This window comes from Mus caroli, unplaced genomic scaffold (assembly GCF_978045245.1).
Source record: "Mus caroli unplaced genomic scaffold, Mus_caroli_1 scaffold_3, whole genome shotgun sequence".
Lineage (NCBI taxonomy): Eukaryota > Metazoa > Chordata > Mammalia > Rodentia > Muridae > Mus > Mus caroli.
In genome coordinates this window covers 46,901,164-46,918,573 of record NW_028227258.1, presented here as the reverse complement: position 1 = coordinate 46,918,573, position 17,410 = coordinate 46,901,164, and the positions used below count along the sequence as shown (strand labels likewise).

The following is a 17,410-nucleotide window of genomic DNA, read 5'->3' as shown; positions in this document are numbered from 1 at the left end:
ATGCCCAGGGGTGTGGGTCTCAGCTCCACCTCCTTGCTGAAGATGAAGACCCAATTGGACCCTGTACAAGAAGCTCTGTTGCTTCAATCGCCCATGTGATCTCAGGTGATCAGAAGGTCCTGGGTGTGTTAGGGATCCTGCAGAGTGGAGAGTCCTCTGGTGTCCTAGAAGCCCTCAGCTGGGTTCACACAGAAGAAAGAAGGGCTGGCCCCTGACATGAATGGATCCCAGCCTCTGGTAGGGCGGGGTTCCTTTGTCCCTGTTCCTGCTGGCACAAGACCCTCAGCAATTCTTTGGAGCTAATGTTGAGTTCTAGTTACCTGTGATCCCAAGGTGATCCCAAGGTCCTGCAGTATGGAGAGCACTCTGGAGCCCTTAGCGACCTCTGCTGGGCTCAGAAGGAAGATGGTAGGCGAACTTTTCCAATCTTATGTACAGTAATTTCTCAGTAGCCACAAACATCCCAGGAAGGAAAATAATTCTTTTCCCAGTTCATGTGGCCAATTTGGGGAAGGCAAGATGCAGAAAAAAGAAAAGAAAACAAAACAAAACAAGCATTTTATGAACCATGGTCACAAGTTTGTAAATGGTTATCTGCCTCTGCTAAGAATAGTTTCTTCCAGTCCATCTGCTACCAGTTTTATATCTTTTAGTCATCTTTAACAATGATCATTAATTGGCTAAGGCCTTTCTGTTGTTTTAAAAGCTGTTTATTTTACATAAGAGTTTGTATATATGTAATCTGTTTCTTCAGATTTCACAGCTCCAAAATGATTCTGTATCCTGATATGATTTGGAACATAACTCATTTATTTGACCTAAGAACTAAGTAGGTGCATTTACTTTTCCCTGAATAGTTATCTAGCTGAACCCATAACTGGTCTTCATCAGCATAGTGTAGTAGCTACTTGTCCATTTGATTTCTTGTTTGGATTAGAACCTATAATGTTCTGTGAGAGAGATCCCTATGTTTCTTCTTGTGCTATTTTGGCCATACTTGTAATTTGATTCTTTTGTAGTTCAGGAATATTTTCAGATATAATATCTAATCTGGTCTGATGCTTGTTAGTCATATAATCTTGAAACTTCAGTCTTCGAAGTAGTTCTTTGAAACTCACCCTTGGTATAGGATTGATTTTTCACCATTGGAAATACTCATTTTGGCCTGTTTCCAAATAATATAATCAACACTAGCAGGTGGGATCTACAATAGCTGTTTGATCTGAGCAAGAGACAATTTGGTTCTGGTCATAAAAAGGGTCACTCTCAGCTACTGCAGCTGTGTTTTAACACTGTTGTCACTGAAACTCTTCTTAAAGTGTCATTTGGAGAATGCTTAACAGCATAATGACAACTTCTGTTTGATCATCTGGCAATGTCTTAATGCCCTCTATATTAACCATAAGGGTCTGGTTTCCTGGAAACAATATTATCTTATACTATGAACAAGATGGATGACATTTACCTCTATTATAAACTACAGTACTACACAAACTTCTTGTAAATTTGCTCCAATGACACCAAAATTCTAGAAAATTTTTCTATGTTAAATATATAAGATTTTTTTTCAGTTTTACAATAAATTCTCTGTCAATCATACAAAACTCACAAACATTCACAATACCCCCTGAAAATTTTTATTTTAAGGTTTTTAAAATATGTATGTGTTTGTGTGAGTGGGTGCACATGTATATGCATGTGGAGATCAGAAGAGGGCATCAGGTGTTTCCTTCTATCACTCTCTGCCTATTCTGAGGCAGGGTATTTCTCTGAAACTGGAGCTACTATGGTCTCTGTATACTGGAAGACAGCAAGCCCAATTGGTTCTCTTATACCCTATCACAATGGACCTGCATTACAGGTGTATGCAGAATACATGGGTTGTTACATGAATTCTGAGTAACAAATGCCAGTCCTTGTGAGTATGCAGTAAATGTTCTTACAATCAGTACTAAATGGACCAGTAAAACACACACACACACACACACACAAATTATCTAGCTGAACCACATCAATTCATAGAACAATCAGAAATAATTAACTGGTGTTAAAGTTTGGAATGAGTAATTGCATGGCAACAAATTACTCATGATTTATTTAACTATATATTGCCCTACTATAACAATAATATAATACCCTTTGTTTTTACTACTAAAGTGTGACTATATGTTGTCTGAGTCTTACAATAGTATAATACTTTTAATTTTTGGTGCTTGATATATAGAAAAAAATTTTACTTTACTGGAGTACTAGCTAAGCCAATTTATGTTAAGACCGCAAATGAATGCTTCACCTATATGCCTAATAGAGGGCATCATCACAGTAATTACCATTGTAAAAATGCTAATTAACTCACCAAAAAGACCAGGCATCCTGCTAAAAATATATACCTGGTTGATAATTTTAGCCATGTTCAGTAATATTGTTACCTCATGTAATGACTTTAGAAGTATATAATAAATTATCTTTTTAGCATATGCCTTGCTGAAAACTCTGATGTTAAAGTAAATCAAAGTTAAGAATAATATCACAAAGATAAAAAAATGGCATTATTAACTACACATCAATTTTACTCTATAAATAGAAAACATTCAAGGACATTTTATCACTGCATTGTTACTAAATTGACATTCAACATCAGATGAATTTAGTTTAATGGCAATGTGATTTGTACAACTCTATTTTATATTTGTATAATCTAGGAATAGATCTTAAGCAAAAGAAAAACATAAAATCGCATCCATTTATCTCTACAATGATTTGCTTTATAAATCTACACAGTAATGTGACAATTCACATTAATATATTCAAATAATACTTGATACACATTTCAAAACATGTGCCCAGTGTGTCGAGGAAAGCATTGTTTGAATAAAAACCTTAAGTTTCAATATTTTAAACTTGTCAACATAAAGGCAACTATTTGAAATTATTTTATATAATTTTATTTCATGTCTGGGTAAGTGAAAAATAGTATGTGTACACAGGCACCTTGTTAAAAATAACATATACTAAGATTTTGTTTTATTTTGGGGGTGGGGGGTTATTTTGGAGCAATTGTTTAAACAGGATCTCTATATAGCAAGCTGGCATGAAAAATGAAAGAGCAGACAATGACCTTGAACTTCTGATTCTCCTGTGTTTACTTCCTAAGGATTGAGTTTATAGGGATATATCACTTTTTTTTGCCATCTAAAAACACATCTTTATTATTGAATGTGAACCAAGGACCTGGGTTCTGGGTTTAAAAGTACTTACGATTAAAGAGTAAACAACAACAGAAACAAATAATAACAACAAAATCCACAAAAAAAAAAAAAAAAAAGCTTAGAATTGAAGGCAGCCTTTTACCCAGATTTCTCAACAGTTTACTAAAGTCTACTGTGGGTCATTGACTGTTTATGACTAATTTATACCTGGACTCAGCTAAAAGCCTCCAGACTGAAATGGTACTCAGAAATTCTGACTTTTAAACAACCTAAATGTCTCTGTGTGCTTCCTGTGCCCAAATTTAATTTTAAACAAAGAGCAGGCATATTATAAATATGACTGACTTGGGTCAAGCACTCCTGTTGAACTGGAGAAAACATTATCACCCCCATCCCAATCCCCAAGGAAAGGAATGCCAGCGGTGAGTGCCTCTGTGTGTGTATAATATATACATAGGCACACAGATGCATATATAGACAGGTAGCTATATAGATACATAATCTCTCAAAAAGGCAGTAACAAAAATAACAAACTATGCTTGCAATGTGGCAGCAGAATAAGACAGTGTCAAAGTGAAGGGAAAATGGTTACAATCTATCCAGGTTTAAATAACTATGATACTAGCTTAACTTTTACCACCTTGCTTGTAACCCCCAACAGACAGCCTTCTTGTAAGAGAGAAGACCCCCTCCACAGATGCTTTGAAGAGGGAGGACTCCCCTCACAGATACCTTGTGTTCGAATCAGTCTGCACTATTCAGAACAACACCAGCTCTGCTGGTCGAGATTGTGGGTTTGCAGGGACATCTAAGCTTTCATTAAACTGGAAAGCAATCAAGTCTTTATGTCTACAAATTATACATTTAATAGTTCCACATATTTGGCAAACTTTGTGATGACATCTAGGATATTTTCACCAAATCGTAGACGTAAATATGGAAGTCGTCATCAAACTTGATGAAATAGACAGAGGGCTTGGCCTCTACTTGGTGGATGACCATGCCAATCCTTTTCGAGCTGTCTTCTTTGTCATATTCCATTTGCTTGCCTACCAGGCTGTCCACAACTTCTCCTGGCTCCCTTTCTGCTGGAGGCGAATCGTCAACTCTATCAGGGAGAACTTCCAGTGCAGAAACTCTTTCATCCTTAAGTTCTAGTCCATAAACACAGTCAAATCCATCGTACTTTATAAGATACAGGGGAGGATTCACAGGCACCTGGTCCAGGACCATCCCCTTCCACTGGGCAACAGGGCCATTGGCCTCTCTCCACCCATGCTGGATCCTGCAGCCTACGATATTCCACCGGGGTTGGGACACAGGCTTGCTTGGTCCCACACTGGTCCAATGTTTTTTTGTGAGATGTCCTCTTCTTCATCATGTTTGCAGATACTCCAGCATGGCCTGCATCAGCTCTGGACCGCTGGCCAGGTGTCTTACCGAAGGGGGTCTTCATTCATCTGTATCTATGTGAGCAGCAGAGCTGCTGGACTAGGGTGAAAATCCAATGTTCTCAGCGATGAGGCTGCCCACAGGTTCGTGTTAATCCACCATTCAGGTGTCTCCTTTACAAGTTCAGCAAAAACACATGGAATCCCCAGTGCCCTGCGCCTGATATATCACATTTTATAAACTGCTTGACATAGAACTTGGGGCTTCCAGCATGATAAGTAAACAAATTACTGATATAAATATTCAAAAAATAATTTTATTTGCTATGGAAACAAATCCTTCACTGCCCTAACTGTGTTGTCTTAAAAATAAGTTATTTGAGTCTTATGTATCTTATAATCAGAGTTAATAATTTAATAAGTATCATGAGGATTTAATGATAAGTATCATGAGGATAAACAAAACCAGGTTAGCCTTATTGTATGAATCAACATATTTTGGATGTCTACCATCTATCTGAATACTCCAAATTTCTAATATATTTAGGTATTTGCATTCTATTAATACAGAATAATATCACTTGCTTTACAATTATCTATGCTAGGAAATGAGCTAGAAAAAAAAGTTTATAAGGATAATTCAAGATGAGAGTGAAGATTCTCAAATTAAAGAGCCAGTAAATATCTTCAACAAAATTATAGAAGAAAACCTCCATAGCCTAAAGAAAGAGATGCCCATGAATATAAAACAAAACAAAACAAAACAAAACAGCCTTACAGGACTCCAAATACATTGGGCCAGAAAAGATATCCCCTCCCCTGTCACATAATGATCAAAATACCAAATGCACAAAACAAAGAAATAATATTAAAAGCAGTAAGAAAAAAATGGTCAAGTAACATATAAAGGTAGACCTATCATAATTACAACAGACTTCTCAACAGAATATGAATGCCAGAAGATCATGGACAGATGTCATACACACACTAAAAGAATACAAAGGCCAGACCAGGCTACTGTATTGAGCAAAACTGTCAATTACCATAGGTGGAGAAACCAAGATATTCCAAAACAAGAACAAATTTACAGAATATCTGTCCACAAATCCAGTCCTTCAAAGGATAATAAACGGACTAACGTGAGGAGGGAAACTACACCCTAGAAATAGCAAGAAAATAATCTTTTTTTAACAAACAAAAAGAAGATAGCCACATAAAAATAATTACACCTCTAACCACAAAAATAACAGGGAGCAGCAATTACTTTTCCATAATACCTCTTAATATCAATTGACTCAGTTCCCAAATAAAAAACCATATACTAAGAGAATAGATATGTAAACAGGACCCAACATTTTGCTGAATACAAGAAACCCACCTCAGTAACAAAGACAGACACTATTTCAGAGTAAAAGGCTGAAAAGCAAATGGTCAGAAGAAACAAGCTGGAATAGCTGTTCTAAAATTGAATAAAATCGACTTTTTTTCCATTTTTATTAGGTATTTAGCTCGTTTACATTTCCAATGCTATACCAAAAGTCCCCCATACCCTCCCCCCAACCCCTACGCACCCACTACTCCTTTTTGGCCCTGGCGTTCCCCTGTACTGGGGCATATAAAGTTTGCAAGTCCAATGGGCCTCTCTTTCAAGTGATGGCCTATTAGGCCATCTTTTGATACATATGCAGCTAGAGACAAGAACTCCAGGGTACTGATTAGTTCATATTGTTCCACCTATAGGGTTGCAGTTTCCTTTAGTTCCTTGGGTGCTTTCTCTAGCTCCTCCATTGGGGGCCCTGTGATCCATTCAATAGCTGACTGTGAGCATCCACTTCTGTGTTTGCTAGGCCCTGGCATAGTCTCACAAGAGACAGCTATATCTGGGTCCTTTCAGCAAAATGTTACTAGTGTATGCAAAAGTGTCAGCATTTGGAAGCTGATCATGGGATGGATCTCTGGATATGGCAATCACTAGATGGTCCATCCTTTCATCACACTTCCAAATTTTGACTCTGTAATTCTTTCCATGGGTGTTTTGCTCCCTATTCTAAGAAGGGGCAAAGTGTGCACACTTTGGTCTTCGTTCTCTTGAGTTTAATGTGTTTAGCAAATTGTATCTTATATCTTGGGTATCCTAAGTTTCTGGGCTAATATCCACTTATCAGTGAGTACATATTGTGTGAGTTCCTTTGTGATTGGGTTACCTCACTCAGGATGATGCACTCCAGGTCCATCCATTTGCCTAGGAATTTCATAAATTCATTCTTTTTAATAGCTGAGTAGTACTCCATTGTGTAAATGTACCACATTTTCTGTATCCATTCCTCTGTTGAGGGGCATCTGCGTTCGTTCCAGCTTCTGGCTATAATAAATAAGGCTGCTATGAACATAGTGGAGCATGTGTACTTCTTACCGGTTGGGACATCTTCTGGATATATGCCCAGGAGAGGTATTGCTGGATCCTCCAGTAGTACTATGTCCAACTTTCTAAGGAACCGCCAGACTGATTTCCAGAGTGGATGTACAAGCTTGCAATCCCACCAACAATGGGAGAGCGTTCCTCTTTCGCCACATCCTCACCAGCATCTGCTGTCACCTGAATTTTTCATCTTATCCATTCTTACTCCTGTGAGATGGAATCTCAAGGTTGTTTTGATTTGCATTTCCCTCATGATTAAGGATGTTGAACATTTTTTCAGGTGCTTCTCTTCCATTCGGTATTCTTCGGGTGAGAATTCTTTGTTCAGTTCACAGCCCCATTTTTTAATGGGGTTATTTGATTTTCTGTTGTCCACCTTCTTGAGTTCTTTAAATATATTGGATATTAGTCCCCTATCTGATTTGGGATAGGTAAAGATCCTTTCCCAATCTGTTGGTGGTCTATTTGTCTTATTGACAGTGTCTTTTGCCTTGCAGAAGCTTTGCATTTTTATGAGGTCCCATTTATCAATACTCGATCTTACAGCACAAGCCATTGCTGTTCTATTCTGGAATTTTTCCCCTGTACACATATCTTTGAGGCTTTTCCCTACTTTCTCCACTATAAGTTTCAGTGTCTCTGGTTTTATGTGGAGTACTTTAATCCACTTAGATTTGACCTTAGTACAAGGAGATAGTAATGGATCAATTCGCAATCTTCTACATGATAACAGCCAGTTGTGCCAGCACCATTTGTTGAAAATGCTGTCTTTTTTCCACTAGATGGTTTTAGCTCCCTTGTCAAAGATCAAGTGACCATAGGTGTGTGGGTTCATCTCTGGGTCTTCAATTCTGTTCCATTGGTCTACTTGTCTGTCACTATACCAGTACCATGCAGTTTTTATCCCTATTGTTCTAAAGTACAGCTTTAGTTCGGGCATGGTGATTCCACCAGAGGTTCTTTTATTCTTAAGAAGAGTTTTTGCTATCCTAGGTTTTTTGTTATTCCATATGAATCTGCCGATTGCCCTTTCTAATTCGTTGAAGAATTGAGTTGGAATATTGATGGGTATTACATTGAATCAGTAGATTGCTTTTGGCAAGATAGCCATTTTTATTATATCGATCCTGCCAATCCATGAGCATGGGAGATTTTTCCATCTTCTGAGATCTTCTTTAATTTCTTTCTTCAAAGACATGAAGTTCTTGTCATACAGATGTTTCACTTCCTTAGTTAGAGTCACGCCTAGGTATTTTATATTATTTGTGGCTATTGAGAAGGGTGTTGTTTCCCTAATTTCATTCTCAGCCTATTTGTCCTTTGTGTAGAGAAAGGCCATTGACTTGTTTGAGTTAATTTTATATCCAGCTACTTCACTGAAGCTGTTTATCAGGTTTAGGAGTTCTCTGGTAGAATTTTTAGGGTCACTTATATATACTATCATATCATCTGCAAAAAGTGATATTTTCACTTCTGCCTTTCCAATTTGTATCCCCTTGATCTACTTTTGTTGTCTAATTGCTCTGGCTAGGATTTCAAGAACAATTTTGAATAGGTAGGGAGAGAGTGGACAGCCTTGTCTAGTCCCTGATTTTAGTGGGATTGCTTCAAGCTTCTCTCCATTTACTTTGATGCTGGCTACTGGTTTGCTGTAGATTGCCTTTATCATGTTTAGGTATGGGCCTTGAATTCCTGATCTTTCCAAGACTTTTATCATGAATGGGTGTTGGATTTTGTCAAATGCTTTCTCAGAATCTAAAGAGATGATCATGTGGTTTTTGTCTTAGAGTTTGTTTATATACTGGATTACATTGATGGATTTCCATATATTGAACCACCCCTTCATCCCTGGGATGAAACCTACTTGGTCAAGATGGATGATTGTTTTGATGTGTTCTTGGATTCGGTTAGCAAGAACTTTATTGAGGATTTTTGCATCAATATTCATAAGGGATATTGATCTGAAGTTCTCTATCTTTGTGGGGTCTTTTTGTGGTTTAGGTATCAGAGTAATTGTGGCTTCATAGAATGAGTTGGGTAGAGTACCTTCTGTTTCTATTTTGTAGAATTGTTTGTGAAGAACTAGAATTAGATCTTCTTTGAAGGTCTGATAGAACTCTGCACTAAACCCATCTTGTCCTGGGCTTTTTTTGGTTGGGAGACTATTAATGACTGCTTTTATTTCTTTGGGGGATATAGGGCTGTTTAGATCATTAACCTGATCTTGATTCAACTTTGGTACCTGGTATCTGTCTAGAAACTTCTCCATTTCATCCAGGTTCTCCAGTTTTGTTGAGTATAGACTTTTGTAGAAGGATCTGATGGTGTTTTGGATTTCTTCAGGAACTGTTGTTATGTCTCCCTTTTCATTTCTGATTTTGTTAATTAGAATGTTTTCCCTGTGCCCTCTAGTGATTCTGGATAAGGGTTTGTCTATCTTGTTAATTTTCTCACAGAACCAGCTCCTAGATTGGTTGATTCTTTGAATAGTTCTTTTTGTTTCCACTTAGTTGATTTCCCCCCTAAGTTTGATTATTTCCTGCCATCTACTCCTCTTGGGCGAATTTGCTTCCTTTTGTTCTAGAGCTTTTAGGTGTGTTGTCAAGCTGCTAATGTGTGCTCTCTCTAGTTTCTTTTTTTGAGGCACTCAGAGCTATGAGTTTTCCTCTTAGAAATGCTTTCATTGTGTCCCATAAATTTGGGTATGTTGTGGCTGTATTTTCATTGAACTCTAAGAAGTCCTTAATTTCTTTCTTTATTCCTTCCTTGACCAAGGTATCATTGAGAAGAGTATTGTTCAGTTTCCACGTGAATGTTGGCTTTCTATTATTTATATTGTTATTGAAGATCAGCCTTAGTCCATGGTGATATGATAGGATGCATGGGACAATTTCAATATTTTTTATCTGTTGAGGCCTGTTTTGCGTCCTATTATGTGGTCAGTTTTGGAGAACGTACCATGAGGTGCTGAGAAGAAGGTATATCCTTTTGTTTTAGGATAAAATATTCTGTAGATATCTGTCAGATCCATTTGTTTCATAACTTCTGTTAGTTTCAATGTGTCCCTGTTTAGTTTCTGTTTCCATGATCTGTCCATTGGTGAAAGTGGTGTGTTGAAGTTTCCCACTATTATTGTGTGAGGTGCAATGTGTGCTTTGAGCTTTACTAAAGTGTCTTTAATGAATGTGGCTGCCCATTTATTTGTATCATAGATATACAGAATTGATAGTTCCTCTTGGAGGATTTTACCGTTGATGAGAATTAAGTGCCCCTCCTTGTCTTTTTGGATGACTTTGGGTTGGAAGTCAATCTTATCAGATATTAGAATGGCTACTCCAGCTTGTTTCTTCATACCATTTGCTTGGAAAATTGTTTTCCAGCCTTTCATTCTGAGGTAGTGTCTATCTTGTTCTCTGAGATGAGTTTCCTGTAAGCAGCAAAAAGTTGGGTCTTGTTTGTGTAGCCAGTTTGTTAGTCTATGTCTTTTTATTGGGGAGTTGAGACCATTGATATTAAGAGATATTAAGGAAAATTAATTGTTGGTTCCTGTTATTTTTCTTGTTAAAGTTGGCATTCTGTTCTTGTGGCTATCTTCTTTTAGGTTTGTTGAGGGATTACCTTCTTGTTTTTTCTAGGGCGAGTTTCCCATCCTTGTATTGGTTATTTTCTGTTATTATCCTTTGAAGGGCTGGATTTATGGAAAGGTAATGTGTGAATTGGGTTTTGTCGTGGAATACTTTGGTTTCTCCATCTATGTTAATTGAGAGTTTGGCTGGGTATAGTAGCCTGGGCTGGAATTTGTGTTCTCTTATTGTCTGTATAACATCTGTCCAGGCTCTTCTGGCTTTCATAGTCTCTGGTGAAAAATCTGGTGTAATTCTGATAGGCTTGCCTTTATAAGTTACTTGACCTTTTTCCCTTACTGCTTTTAGTATTCTATTTTTATTTAGTGCATTTGTTGTCCTGATTATTATGTGTCGGGAGGAATTTATTTTCTGGTCCAGTCTATTTGGAGTTCTGTAGGCTTCTTGTATGTTCATGGACATCTCTTTCTTTAGATTTGGGAAGTTTTCTTCTATAATTTTGTTGAAGATGTTTGCTGGTCCTTTGAGTTGAAAATCTTCATTCTCATCCACTCCTATTATCCATAGGTTTGGTCTTCTCATTGTGTCCTGGATTTCCTGGATGTTTTGAGTTAGCATCTTTTTGCATTTTCCATTTTCTTTGATTGTTGTGCCGATGTTCTCTATGGAATCTTCTGCACCTGAGATTCTCTCTTCCATCTCTTGTATTCTGTTGCTGATGCTAACATCTATGGTTCCAGATTTCTTTCCTAGGGTTTCTATCTCCAGCGTTGCCTCACTTTGAGTTTTCTTTATTGTGTCTACTTCTTTTTTTAGGTCTAGTATGGTTTTGTTCATTTCCATCACCTGTTTGGATGTGTTTTCCTGTTTTTCTGTAAGGACTTCTACCTGTTTGGTTGTGTTTTCCTGTTTTTCTTTAAGGACTTTAACTCTTTAGCAGTGTTCTCCTGTATTTCTTTAAGTGAGTTATTAAAGTCCCTCTTGATGTCCTCTACAATCATCATGAGATATGCTTTTAAATACGGGTCTAGCTTTTCGGGTGTGTTGGGATGCCCTGGACTGGGCGAAGTGGGAGTGCTGGGTTCTGATCATGGTGAGTGGTCTTGGTTCCTGTTAGTAAGATTCTTACATTTACCTTTCGCCATCTGGTAACCTCTGGAGTTAGTTGTTATAGTTGACTCTGTTTAGAGATTATTCTTCTGGTGATTCTGTTACAGTCTATCAGCAGACCTGGGAGACAGGCTCTCTCTTCTGAGTTTCAGTGGTCAGAGCACTCTCTGCTGGCAAGCTCTCCTCTTACAGGGAAGGTGCACAGATATCTTGCATTTGGACCTCCTCCTGGCCAAAAAAGAAGGCCCAAAACAGGACCTTTCCCAGAAGCTGTGTTGCTTTGGCAGGTTACAGAAGCTGTCAACTTCTGTGGTGCACACTCTCACCTGTGCAGACTAAGTTCCTAAATTCGGTGGAGTCCCGGAACCAAGATGGTGCCTGCCGCTCCTGAGGCAGAGGGCTTCCAAGCCAGGTGGACAGCTGTCCTCTGGCTGGGAGGGTGGCCGGCTGTCTGCGGCCTGAAAAGGGTGCTGCCTCAGCAGCTCTGTGGCTCCCGCCTGTCCCAGAAGCTGTCTGCTTCTGTGGTGCACACTCTCACCTGTGCAGACTAAGTTCCTAATTTTGGTGGAGTCAAGGAACCAAGATGGCGCCCGCTGCTCCTGAGGTAGAGGGCTCCCGGGCTGGGCAGACATCTGGCCTAGAGGGTGGTCAGATGTCTGCGGCCTGAAAAGGGTGCTGCCTCAGTGGCTCTGTAGTCTGTCTGTCCCAGAAACTGTCAGCTTCTGTGGTGCACACTCTCACCTGTGCAGACTAAGTTCCTAAGTTCGGCTGAGTCCCGGAACCAAGATAGCCTAAAATCGACTTTCAACCTAAAGATATCTAAAAAAAATAAGGAAGGACACTTCATACTCATCAAAGCTAAAGTCTACCTAGATGAACTCTCAATTCAGAACATCTATTCTCCAAATTCAAGGGCACCTACATTCATAAAAGAAACTTTGCTAAAGCTCAAAGCACACATTACACCTCACACAATAATAGTGGGAGACTTCAACACCCCACTCTCATCCATGGACAGAAAATGGAAACAGAAACTCAACAGAGACACAGTGAAAATACAGAAGTTATTAACCAAACGGATTTAATAAATATCTATAGAAAGTTTTATCCTAAAACAAAAGAGTACACCTTATTCTCAGCACCTCATGGTACCTTCTCCAAAACTGACCATAAAAGTGGACAAAAAACAGGCCTCAACAGATACAAGAAGATTGAAATAATGCCAAGTATCCTTTCAAATCATCATGGACTAAGGCTGGTCTTCAATAACAACATAAATAATAGAAAGCCCACATCCATGTGGAGAAGCTCAAGAACACTCTATTTAATGATAACTTGGTCAAGGAAGAAATTAAAGACTTTTTTATGTTTAATGAAAATAAAGCCACAATATACCCAAACATGAAACACAATGAAAGCAATGCTAAGAGGAAAACTCATAGCTCTGAGTTCTGCCAAAAAGAAACTAGAGAGAGTACACCCTACCAGCTTTACAGCACAACTGAAAGCTCTAGAACAAAAAGAAGCAAATATATCCAAGAGAAGTAGACTACAGGAAATAATCAAAATCAGGGATGAAATTAACCAAATAGAAACAAAAAGAACTATACAAAGACTCAACCAAACCAGGAGCTGGTTCTTTGAGAATATCAGCAAGATAGATTAACCCTTAGCCAAACTAACCAATGGACACAGAAACAATATCTAAATCAACAGTCAGAAATGGAAAGGGAGAGAAAAGCACCGGGGCAACTGGGGCGCAGGGTCGGCTGACACTTGCCAGCTACCCACAACACCCGCAACAGGATCTTAAGACTTCTGGAGAGTGGAACACAGCTTCTGCTCCAATCCAATTGCGCGCGGGACCTGAGACTGCATTAGTTAGGGAAGCAGAAACCAGCCTGAGTAGGGCCACAGGCCTCATCCAGCCCGATCAGCGCCAGGGTAGCGGGAGCGCAGGGTTGCCTGACACCCGCCAGCTACCCACGACCCCCGCCGCAGGATTTTGGGACTGCTGGTGAGTGGAACACAGCTTCTGCTCCAGTCCAATCACACGGGACCTGAGACTGCTCTGGTTGGGGAGAGAGAAATCCGGCCTACATAGGGCCACAACCCTCTTCCGGTCAGAAAAGCACCTGGGCAGCTGGGGCACAGGGTCGGCTGACACTCGCCAGCTACCCACAACATCCGCAACAGGATCTTAAGACTTCTGGAGAGTGGAACACAGCTTCTGCTCCAATCCAATTGCGCGCGGGACCTGAGACTGCATTAGTTAGGGAAGCAGAAACCAGCCTGAGTAGGGCCACAGGCCTCATCCTGCCCCATCAGCGCCAGGGTAGCGGGAGCGCAGGGTTGCCTGACACCTGCCAGCTACCCACGACCCCCGCCGCAGGATTTTGGGACTGCTGGTGAGTGGAACACAGCTTCTGCTCCAGTCCAATCACGCGGGACCTGAGACTGCTCTGGTTGGGGAGAGAGAAATCCGGCCTACATAGGGCCACAAGCCTCTTCCGGTCAGAAAAGCACTGGGGCAGCTGGGGCGCAGTGTCGGCTGACACTCGCCAGCTACCCACAAAACCCGCCACAGGATCTTAAGACTTCTGGTGAGTGGAACACAGCTTCTGCTCCAATCCAATTGCGCGGGACCTGAGACTGCATTAGTTAGGGAAGCAGAAACCGGCCTGAGTAGGGCCACAGGCCTCATCCGGCCAGATCAGCGCCTGGGTAGCTGGAGCGCAGGGTTGCCTGACACCCGCCAGCTACCCACGACCCCCGCCGCAGGATTTTGGGACTGCTGGTGAGTGGAACACAGCTTCTGCTCCAGTCCAATCACACGGGACCTGAGACTGCTCTGGTTGGGGAGAGAGAAATCCGGCCTACATAGGGCCACAACCCTCTTCCGGTCAGAAAAGCACCTGGGCAGCTGGGGCGCAGGGTCGGCTGACACTCGCCAGCTACCCACAACACCTGCCACAGGATCTTAAGACTTCTGGAGAGTGGAACACAGTTTCTGCTCCAATCCAATTGCATGCAGGACCAGAGACTGCATTAGTTAGGGAAGCAGAAAACCGGCCTGAGTAGGACCACAGGCCTCTTCCAGCTGGACCAGCACCGGGGTACCATCAGCTACCCACGACCCCCGCCGCAGGATTTTGAGACTGCTGGTGAGTGGAACACAGCTTCTGCTCCAATCTTTAAACAGTGACAACGATAACAACTAACCCCAGAGATTACCAGATGGCGAAAGGTAAACGTAATAACCTTACTAACAGAAACCAAGACCACTCACCATCATCAGAACCCAGCACCCCCACTTCGCCCAGTCCAGGGCACCCCAACACGCCGGAAAAGCTAGACACGGATTTAAAAGCATATCTCCTGATGATGGTAGAGGACTTCAAGAAGGACTTTAATAACACACTTAAAGAACTACAGGAGAACACTGCTAAACAGGCAGAAGACACTAAAGAGGAAGCACAAAAATCCCTTAAAGAATTGCAGGAGAACACTGCTAAAGAGTTACAAATCCTTAAAGAAAAACAGAATAACATAATCAAACAGGTAGAAGTCCTTACAGAAAAACAGGAAAACACATCCAAACAGATGATGGAAATGAACAAAACCATACTAGACCTAAAAAGGGAAGTAGACACAATAAAGAAAACCCAAAATGAGGCAACACTGGAGATAGAAACCCTAGGAAAGAAATCTGGAACCATAGATACGAGCATAAGCAACAGAATACAAGAGATGGAAGAGAGAATCTCAGGTGCAGAAGATTCCATAGAGAACATGGGCACAAAAATCAAAGAAAATACAAAATGAAAAATGATCCTAACTCAAAACATAAAGGAAATCCAGGACACAATGAGAAGACCAAACCCATGGATAATAGGAGTAGATGAGAATGATATTTTTCAACTTAAAGGGCCAGCAAATATCTTCTACAAAATAATAGAAGAAAACTTCCCAGATCTAAAGAAAGAGATGCCCATGAACATACAAGAAGCCTACAGAACTCCAAATAGACTGGACCAGAAAAGAAATACCTCCCGACACAAAATAATCAAAACAACAAATGCTCTAAATAAAGATAGAATACTAAAAGCAGTAAGAGAAAAAGGCCAAGTAACATATAAAGGCAAGCCTATCAGAATTACACCAGATTTTTCACCAGAGACTATGAAAGCCAGAAGATCCTGGACGGATGTTATACAGACACTAAAAGAACACAAATTCCAGCCCAGGCTACTATACCCAGCCAAACTCTCAATTAACATAGATGGAGAAACCAAAGTATTCCACGACAAAACCAAATTCACACATTATCTCTCCACGAATCCAGCCCTTCAAAGGATAATAACAGAAAAAAAACAATACAAGGACAGGAACCACGCCCTAGAAACAACAAGAAGGTAATCCCTCAACAAACCTAAAAGAAGACAGCCACAAGAATAAAATGCCAACTTTAACAACAAAAATAACAGGAAACAACATTTACTTTTCCTTAATATCTCTTAATATCAATGGACTCAACTCCCCGATAAAAAGACATAGACTAACAAACTGGCTACACAAACAAGACCCAACATTTTGCTGCTTACAGGAAACTCATCTCAGAGAAAAGGATAGACACTACCTCAGAATGAAAGGCTGGAAAACAATTTTCCAAGCAAATGGCATGAAGAAACAAGCTGGAGTAGCCATTCTAATATCTGATAACATTGACTTCCAACCCAAAGTCATTAAAAAAGACAGGGAGGGACACTTCATACTCATCAAAGGTAAAATCCTCCAAGAGGAACTATCAATCCTGAATATCTATGCTACAAATACAAAGGCAGCCACATTCATTAAAGAACCTTTAGTAAAGCTCAAAGCACACATTGCACCTCATACAATAATAGTGGGAGACTTCAACACACCACTTTCACCAATGGACAGATCATGGAAACAGAAACTAAACAGGGACACAGTGAAACTAAGAGATATTATGAATCAAATGGATCTGGCAGATATCTACAGAACATTCTATCCTAAAACAAAAGGATATACCTTCTTCTCAGCACCTCATGGTACCTTCTCCAAAATTGACCACATAATTGGTCACAAAGCAGGCCTCAACAGATACAAAAATATTGAAATTGTCCCATGCATCCTATCAGATCACCATGGACTAAGGCTGATCTTCAATAACAAAATAAATAATAGAAAGCCAACCTTCATGTGGAAACTGAACAACACTCTTCTCAATGATACCTTGGTCAAGGAAGGAATAAAGAAAGAAATTAAGGACTTTTTAGAGTTCAATGAAAATGAAGCCACAACATACCCAAACTTATGGGACGTAATGAAAGCATTTCTAAGAGGAAAACTCATAGCTCTGAGTGCCTCCAAAAGGAAAAGAGAGAGAGCACACATTAGCAGCTTGACAACACACCTAAAAGCACTAGAACAAAAGGAAGCAAATTCACCCAAGAGGAGTAGACGGCAGGAAATAATCAAACTCAGGGGTGAAATCAACCAAGTGGAAACAAGAAAAACTATTCAAAGAATCAACCAATCAAGGAGCTGGTTCTTTGAGAAAATCAATAAGATAGATAAACCCTTAGCCAGACTCACTAGAGGGCACAGGGAAAGCATCCTAATTAACAAAATCAGAAATAAAAAAGGAGACATAACAACAGATCCTGAAGA

At 40.0% G+C, this 17,410-nt stretch overlaps 1 pseudogene; it reads right to left on the bottom strand.

Annotated features, from left to right (window-relative positions):
* Positions 1-4,112: 4,112 nt before the first annotated feature.
* LOC110291482 (spindlin-1 pseudogene) lies at positions 4,113-4,811 on the bottom strand (annotated as a pseudogene).
* Between the last annotated feature and the right edge of the window lie 12,599 nt (positions 4,812-17,410).